At 36.5% G+C, this 9,861-nt stretch overlaps 1 non-coding gene across 1 annotated transcript; it reads right to left on the bottom strand.

Moving 5' to 3' along the window:
- Positions 1 to 276: 276 nt before the first annotated feature.
- Positions 277 to 383, bottom strand: LOC128279628 (small nucleolar RNA R71). Its single transcript, XR_008269827.1, has one exon. It is a non-coding gene; the product is annotated as a small nucleolar RNA R71 (small nucleolar RNA).
- Between the last annotated feature and the right edge of the window lie 9,478 nt (positions 384 to 9,861).

Raw genomic sequence — 9,861 nt, 5'->3', positions numbered from 1 at the left:
TGAATCAAGCATAGTTAGACCGGCTGTAGCTGTAAATACTTTTGAACTGAAACCTAACACAATTCAAATGATACAGCAGTTGTTCAGTTTGATGGTTTGCAGGATGAAGATCCCAATGCTCACTTAGCAAACTTTCTGGAATTTTGCGATACATTTAAAATCAATGGCGTTTCTGATGATGCCATTCATCTTCGGTTACCACGAGGGTCCATCACTACTTGGGAACAAATGACCGAAAAATTTCTACTAAAATATTTTCCGCTGACTAAAAAGGCTAAGTTACGTAATCGCATTTCTTGTTTTGTGCAGATGGACTTAGAAACACTTTACGATGCATGGGAGAGATAAAAGGATCTATTGCGAAGGTGCCCTCACCATTGGTTACTGCTTTGGCTTCAAGTACAAACATTCCACAATGGTTTGAATCCATTGACTCGGCAAATGGTTGACACAGCTACTGGCGGAACCATCAACAACAAAACACCTGAAGAGGCTTATGAATTCATTGAAGAAATGCCACTGAATAACTATCAGTGGCAAGTCATGAGGACTAAGCCAACAAAAACAGCTGGCGTTTATAACGTCGACTCAGTTACTATACTGTCAAATCAGGTAGAACTTCTCAATAAAAAGATTGATGATTTACTTTGTTCTACGCAGGTACATCCAGTAATGAGGTGTGACTCAAGTGGAGAAGGTGTGCATACAGAATATCAATCCTTCAATCCCACAACCGAAGAGGAACAAGTCAACTATATGGGTAACAACAACTTTAGATCTCAAAATAACCCATATAGTAATACTTATAATGCAGGTTGGAAGAACCACCCAAATTTCTCTTGGGGTGGTCAAGGGAATCAAAAGCCACAAAATCCTCAGGGTTTTCAACAGCCACTTTATCAACAAGAGAAGAAATAGAACTTTGAGGAGATGCTCTCAAAATTCATATCAATGTCAAAAACCCATTTCCAAAATATCGAGACAGCACTTAAAAATCAACAAGCATCGATCTAAGGACTCGAAACTCAGATAGGCCAGCTATCCAAACTAATCTCCGAACGACCACAAGGTAGCTTACCAAGTAATACCGAACCTAACCCAAGGGAACAACTCAACACAATTAATATTCAAGATGACGAAGGAGTCGTTGAGCCTGAGCCAGAACCGAGGCAAGACACTGTGGTGAGTAAAGATAAAAGTGAGGTAAGTCATAACAAAACAGTGAATGAAGAATACAAACCTTGTGTTTCATACCCTAACCTGACAAGGAAAGACCGCTCAGACGAACAATTTGGTAAATTCCTTAAACTTTTTAAAAAATTATATACTAACTTACCATTTATTGAAGCTCTGTCGCAGATGCCGAATGCAATGAAATTTCTAAGGGAGCTTTTAGCAAACAAACGAAAGTTGGACGAGGCGTTGTATGTGGAACTAAACGCAGTTTACTCAGCTATTCTACAGAATTAACTACCCTACAAATTGAGAGATCTAGGGAGTTCTACAATTCCTTGCTTAATCAGTAGTTTAGATATAAGTCATGCATTAGCTGATTTAGGGGCTAGTATTAACGTCATGCCTTACAAAATTTTTAAGCAACTAGGTCTTGGGAAACCTAAACAAACTAGGATGAGCATTTAATTGGCAGATAAAACTATAAGATTTCCTAGGGGTATTATTGAAGATGTACTAGTGAAAGTAGATAAGTTCATATTTCCCGTTGATTTAGTTGTTTTAGACATAGAGGAGGATAATAACACCCTTTTGATTTTAGGAGGGCCCTTTTTAGCAACTGCTAAAACAATTATTGATGTTGGAACAGGTGAGCTTACATTTCGTGTGGGAGACGAAACGATCACCCTTCAAGCTCGTAATTCTGGCATCACATCGAACATTGAAGGTAATAGTCCACACCAATCTACTAAAACTGAAAATATGATTTTGCAAAAATTGAGCTTTAAAGAAGTTCACGAGCCACGTTCCAGAAATGATAAAGGACACATTCATGAAGAACGAAGGCTACATATAGAGGAGCTAGACGAATGGCGAGCACATAAATCGAGAACACACGATAAACCGAAATTACACCAAAACCAGCCCGATACCTCTCAAAATCAACCTAAGGATGGTGATAAAGTCTTAGTAGATGTCGCAGACCCCCACATTGTCACTACCACACCGAATGAAGAAATCCCTCTTACGGTACTCAGTATTCTTCCATTCGGTACGGTGGAGGTGAGTCATCTTAGGTTCGGCACTTTTAAGGTAAACAACACCTGTTTAAAACCTTATTTTAATGAGACTGATAGTAGGAATGAGGAGTATAAACTCCTCGAACCACTATGACCATACAACGGAGAGGTAAGTCGAGCTTAGACTATAAATAAATGCTTTTCGGGAGGCAACCCGAGCACTAACAATTTTTATTTCTTTAAATTTTGGTATTTAACTCCTAACATACTAATAGAGATCTTGAATACAGGTGGTCCCACAGAGACACGGCCAAGAACACGGGCATGCTTAAGGCCGTATGACCAACACGGGGGGAAACACGGTCGTGCGATACGGCCGTACGAAAATAGGGTAAAAGATTTCTCCAAACACGGGCTGCGATAAAATGCTACGGCCGTGCGACATGGCCGTGGTCGAATCTACCGAATAAACATGGGCGTGAGACATGCCTGTATCTAGCACCCGTGGATAACACTTTCGAAATAACACGGGCATGCAAAAACCTACACGACAGTGGAAGAAGCGAATCACGCCAGACACGGCCGTGCGATACTATCATGTAGTGACACGGCCTAGACACACGAGCGTGCGATAAGACCGTGTCGCGACATCTGAATTCGCGACAAACACGGCCGAGCCACGGTGCACACGGGCGTGTGCCCCGGCCGTGCCACTTGAAAAATTAGAATAATTATCTTTTTTTTTCTTAAGTTTTTAAGACTCATTCGTTTTTAAGATTCATTTGTTTTCCTTTTTAAAAAAAATGGCTTACCTTCAGAGTCAAGCTTTCCATCCAAAGTTATCTCCAATATTCGATCTCGCCAATCCAAGGATATCATCCGTTCTTAATACAAGAAGTTTCACTCCTCCTCCTACCTTATTTTTATACTCTAGTATCTATCTTTGTACATTGAGGGCAATGTACATCTTAAGTGTGGGGGGGTATTTATTAATGATTGCCTTGTTCTCTTGAAAAGCTCTCATATCATATTTAGGATAAATTTTGATTGGTTTATGATTTGATTGATATATCTTGAATTAAAACATAGGGATTTATGCATTGACTAATTAAACTTTAAGACATTAGAGAATCAAGCATGATAAGTCGATTTTTAAGAATTTAAAATTATAGGTTGTTTCCCCGAGTCTAGGTATTACTTTGAATTGGAATTCACGAGTCTAAACATTAAAAAGCCATAATTTTTTGTGAGATTTTTGAGCCTTTTGAGCATCTCTTAATTCTTTCATGCTCACTTTCATTATTGCTTTGAATGCGTCAATATTGAACTGTTACTCTAGAACTTGCTTGATTATGCATGTCGAGACCACACCATTTGATTTGATATGTTAAAATGATTAAGGCACTTAGGATTAACCCACTCATGCCATGAAAAGCCTACCTCCACGATTAACCCCTAGTAAACCCCCTTGAGCCTAATAAGCCATTTCTTGTATTACCCTTAAATATTAACCTTTAACCCATTATTGTTGAAACCCCTTAAAGTAATCCCTATTTTTTGTCGAGATTTGAGTTGAATAGATTGCCTAGCTATGTTTTGTTCTTAATATTTAGTCTATATTATTTTAACTTGTTCTTAAAAAAAAAAAGAACTATGTATACATATCTGTACTCTCATATTCTGAGAGAAGCTCTGTTATACGCAAGTGAAGATTAACCCTTTTTCTAGTTAGGAAAATTTTTCAATTCAATCTCGATTCTAACCCTTTCATTCAGCTTGTGACCACACCCCCTAACCAAGCTGCACTACAACCCTCTAAAGACCTTTTGATTGATGTATCATCTTAAATTATAGTGGTGGAGATTTGATTTTAATGCAAGCCTATGGTAATGACTTTTCATTATTGACTATTGAGCGCTTCATTTATTGTCCTTAAACACCTTGAGTGATTTGAGTGAATCTTTAGTGAGGATGTGAAACTCTATGATATTCTGAATCAGAGGTAATTACTTAGATGCGGAGAGACACCTATGTTTGCATGATTAAATACTCAACTTGGAATGTTTGAAACTTTTATGTTCTTTTAGTTGAATTCTCAATGTATGATTACCTATAGATTATTTTGAGATATTATCCATAAGAATTATAAGTTGAGGAGAATTTATTTTGATTATTAGTTGAGGAGTTTGCTTGAGGACAAGCAAATGTTTAAGTGTGGGGGTATTTGATAAACCGTAATTTATACATATTTTCCCCATATTTAACACATTTTATGGATTATTTTCTATTTGAATTGGTGAATTCGATGTTCCCAATGCTTTAATTTCATGTTTTACACTTAAGAGAGCATAGGAGAGTGAAAGGAAGGAGAAACGGGCCAAAAATGGAGAAAATGGGCCAAAGTACGAAATCAACACGGCCTGGACCTCCTCACACGGGTAGACCACACGGCCGTGTCAATCTGGAAAAATTAGAGCACGACTCACATGGGCATAGCACACGCCCGTACCATTCTAACAGGCTCAAACACGGTCTGAAGTAAATCACACACGGGTGTGTCCTTACTGAGCCCAAGTTAAGTCCAATTTGGAAAAGGGAACTTTTGAGGGTTTCTAGGCATTCCAAAGCCTATAAATACACCCTAGAGGAGAAAGAAAAGGGGAGACGGAGAAGGGGGGTAAGGAATTACCCAAAAAAAGCCGATTGATCCATCTCAGAAGTTGAATTCATCATCAAGACTAAAGATCTCTCCTCAATTTCCCTTCAGGAGTTTTAGGTTTTCTTTATGTTTTGTATTCTTTATTCTTCGGAGATGTTTTCTTATTTAGTTATGAACTAAATCCCCTAAATACCTAAGGGGAATGAAACCTAAGATGAATCTTGTTATTATTTTTTGAAGAATATGGTAAATATTTGACTTGTTCTTAATTACGTGTTCTTAATTCTTGTTTTGATATCCCAGGATACTAATTCAACACATGCTCTTATTCAGAGGAGGAATAGACCCTATCTAAGAGTATTTTTGTCATAATTAAGCGGAGTTGATTGCGCGCCTAAAAATAGGGTGACAAGATTTTGCCGGATTAGGGTGAAACCTAATAAGGGGATCCATAGATCGAGTTAATGCAACCCTAGAGTGGTAATTAGAGAAAAGTCTCGGTTATTCAATCTAGGGATTAGACGTTATTAGTCTTGAATAGGGATAATAACATAACTTAGGGATCCCTACAAACCAAGTTGAATGAATAAATCGTCCGATTCGGAGCCAGAATAACAAGTAAAGTCTAGGTGGATTTTTCCTTAGGTATTGTCTCAAGTCAATCGATTTTCCCAAAAGCAATTCCCCAACTCTTTTCTCTGTACGTTCTTAGTTTAGATAATTAGTTAATTAAAATAAAACCCCATTATTCTTAGGCTAGATAATAAAAAGACAGTCATTACTAGTACTTTTGGTTCCCTTGGGTACGATATCCCGGTCTTGCCATTACTATACTATTGTTCGATAGGTGCGCTTGCCTTTTCGTTGTGATAATAGTTAGTCTAGGTTTGATTTTCATTATAAATATTTATTACTTGTTACGAATCACGCGATCATGTGTGCTATGGTCGTATGTCCCCTGCACTTAAAATTTTAAGTTAGTACAGGACACGGGTAGGTCACATGGGCGTGTGCCATAGCCGTGTCCCAAAGTCAGTATTGAACACGGACAGGCAACATGGGCGTGTGCTATGGTCATGTTTAAAAGTCAGTGTTGCCCACGGGCTAAAGGCATGGGCGTGCCCCAAGCCATACGGGCGTGTGAGTCCACACGACCTACCTACACGGGCGTGTGAGTCCACACGACCTACCTACACGGGCGTGTGGCACTTCAAAGCTAGAAATTTATTAAGTTGTCCAAAGTTTACCGAATGTCTTCGGTTTTGTCCCGAACCGTCTTAATGTAAGTTATAGGCCTCGATGGCCTGTTTAAGGGACGATAGCATATGTTCTAAAATTTTTAATTTTGGGTGAAATTTAGTGACCCGGTTTTGTATGTTTATGAATGTTTAAGTCTGGTAATGCCTCAAGCCCTATCCTAGTGTTGGATATGGGTGGGGGATGTTACATTTAGTGGTATCAGAGCTATGGTTTAGTCGGTTCTCAGACTAACCTAGCATATGTATGAGAGTTCAGCTATACATGCCATCGATCTGTGATAGTGTGATGTCTCCAGACGTGTATGAGAGCCATTTTGTTTAGACAATGGTGCCCTCCAACCGAGCTATACCGACCATGTTTGATGAGAATCTAAGGCATTCGGGTAAAGTATAGTTATGATGAGCTTAAAATTTGAATAGTATGAATAAAAAATTCATGATATGTATACGATAACATATGAGATGAAAGTTTAAACTGTGATGTATTTGTCCATGTTTGATTGGCCTTTATAAAAGGTTATATGCCTGATTTATTGGATTGACTGAATGATATTAGTAAGCTGTCCAAAATCCATAGAATGCGTACCTAAATATACTTGTTTAAATAAGATAACTGAAAAGTTCTTGCCATATGAACGTGAATAAAAGTTTGCCTGAAGTGAATTATATGTTTATGAAAATGTTATTTTGATAATAAACTAGTGATATATGTATATGAGTATGAGAAACGAGTTAGGGATTTTACAACCCCACCCCCTTACTAGAGTGGTGTTTTGTAAAGGAATTTCACAAGAATCGTATTGAATAAGTCCAAAAATATGATACCAAAGGGTTCAGCTATTAAATGGTTATGAACATGATCAGAGATTAAATCGGTTGATAAGTAGCAATAGGACTAGTAAGGTAAGATGTTGGGAAATGTATTAATTGGAAATTTCTTCAGAACTGAACTTCTTTAATGAGAAGCATAATGTGAGAATTACGATGACAAAAATAACTGAAGGAATAATGTTGAAAGGTGAGATACCAGATTATTGCAATCTTTTTCGAGGTATTCTGTATGTGTAACTTTTCTCGTAAATATTCTTACGGTTATTGCCCTACTGATAAAATCCTCCATTTATGGGAGTGCTTCCTAATCACGAAGTATAGACGAAAATATTAATAGTCTGATTGGTACATAATCTATATTGCTCTATGTCTCTCTGGCATATCACTACATTCCATCTAATGGGACTTTATGAAATAATATGCACGATGATATAAATCTATTTCTCCAAATTGATGCTCTATTCAATATACATATATGGGAATATAAATTATACTTATTGCATTTAATCCTAGTGGGTTGGATTGATGTAATCTTCTGGACTTCTTTTATCTGGAGACGTATCAAGATCTTTCATATCTTTCTTATGAACATTTTTCTAGGTTTTTCATTATGACATGGTATCTTAGGTTTCTGTACCTTGGATATCTTTATCTTGGATTCCTCTGTCATGGATTTCTTTATTCTGGTTTTCTTATTATCTTCATCTCATAAAATTACCAATGATTACTTGTATCCAAGATATGTTTTTCAACCTATGATGGCTATGTCGATTATAAACGTGTTCCTGGTTTGATTATAGTAACGTGATGACCTCTGTATCTGGAGTTCTCTAAATCTTCATGTAAAAAACTGATATCAATAAAGGCATACATGATGAAAATTACAGTTTCAGTTTGTATGGTGGGTTCCTTTCCTCGAGTAAGTTAATTGAAGCTAACGCATTCAATTGAGGCATTTTGGTTATCTTGAGCTAATGCAATTGAAATGGACTTTGGTTAGTATGACAAACGAGTTTGAATAGTTTCATGTCAGACTGTCCTATCAACTGAAAAAGAGGATCTTTTAAAATGTCATTTATTGATGATTAATACCGACTCATTGGTTCAAGTGGTATTGATTATTATTGGAAAGGTGAAATAAAGTATTCGTGTCTGGAAACAAGATTTTACCTCTCTTTGGGTAAAGGATAGATAGTCTGGATAAAAGTACATATATATATATATATATATATCTTAGAAGACCCTGATACGATTTAAAGCTGTTCTGAATGATAAAGTTTCTGTCTTGTGAAAGTTGAATGGTCTATTACATGTTATTAAAGCTTTGAATGAGCGAGAATGTTGTTGACCAAAGTTTTTGAACCGATGGGGTATGTGCTAAATAAAAATTTCTTGAATTTCTATACTGTGTTATTAAATAAATTGTGATGTGTCCTAAGTCAGTAAAGAAATGGGATGGCTAATGTATCTACTGTCCTAAAGAGAATTGAGTGTCGATTATTGCCTGATTTCTGAGAATGGAAGAATGTGGTTACAAGTACTTGAAATGAAAATTCCAGGCTTATACAGAGAGTTTGCAAGAAAAATCACAGGAGTAATATATTGATGTTGAGTTTAGAACTCGACATTTCTAATCTTTGTAATTGAATATATGAAAAGTTATCAGGACTACTATTGAACATCGGGTGATATCAGAACGATCTTCGTCAGTAGTGATGTTAGAATGGAAATGAGGACGAGATGATTATGGATTTCTTGTCAGGATTATTCTTATATTTGAAAGAGGAAAATGATATATGGATTTCTGGTGGACATATGATGAAATTCGCAAATCGTCTTGGTAAATGTTAAATCTACCCAACGGGTTAATGGAATCATGTATTGATGAGAGTATCAGATTTCTTAGGAAGCTAGTCCTGGTTAATTGGATTAGGATACGAACTTTCATATATCATGAGTTATTGGGAAAGCTAATTAAGACCCTGGATTTTAAAGAAGGCTAAAGTAAAAGGTTCTTTAGCACTAATATGAGATAGTAAAGATTATGAGGAACTAAACCACTCTTCTGGTAAGATTTTCGGGGACGAAAATCCTTAAAGGGGGAGAAATGTAACATCCCGAATTAGGGCCTAGTCAAAACAGTAGTTTCGGGACCACAAATCTGACATAAGAAAATTTATTTTTATTATATTTTTCTGGTCTACGATTCCATGAAATGATTTCGTGAAAATTTCGTTCGAAAATTTCGATGTTTGGGCACTCAATTTGGTCAAAAGGACTAAATTGTTAAAAGTGCGAAAGTTGAGTTCTACATGTTAGAGGTGTCCAATTATTATGAATTTTTAAATGGGAGGTACTTAAATTGTAATTAGACCATTAGTTAATTTTTGGACAAAAATAGACATGAAATGGGTGTAATAAAATATTTTTAAGTTAGGGGCATTTTGGTAAACTAATAATTAAATGAATTAAAAAGCCAAAATAGCCAAAATTTGGTCATCTTCTCCATGTACCAGACTAAACCCCCATGGAAGCCATGGTTAGGGTTTGGTTCAAGCTTCCAAGTTCATTTGTAAGTGATCCTGAGCCCCGTTTTTAAAGTTCTTTACATTTTTGAAATCCCGGTAACATGTTCTAGCTATTTTTACCATTATTTTGAGCTAGGGTTTATGTTTAAAAATTTACCCATGAGTAATATGCATGAATTTTGATGTCTAATGGTAGAAAATGGGTGTTGGGTGTTTAATAAACGACTTTTACTAAGTTGTTTTCGATGAAAACCACCGAAAGGACCGTTTTGTAAAAGTTGTAAAATTGGTCATAAATGGGTGATTAGTGGAAATTGGGGCCTGTCATAGTTATGAAAAATGATCAGCATGTCTTAAAACATAAGAAAATAGGATGAAGTTTAAGTTCCGAG

Source organism: Gossypium arboreum, chromosome 8 (genome assembly GCF_025698485.1).
Source record: "Gossypium arboreum isolate Shixiya-1 chromosome 8, ASM2569848v2, whole genome shotgun sequence".
Classification (NCBI taxonomy): Eukaryota; Viridiplantae; Streptophyta; class Magnoliopsida; order Malvales; family Malvaceae; genus Gossypium; species Gossypium arboreum.
The sequence above is the reverse complement of the archived record's forward strand: the minus strand, read 5'-3'. Positions and strand labels throughout refer to the sequence as shown.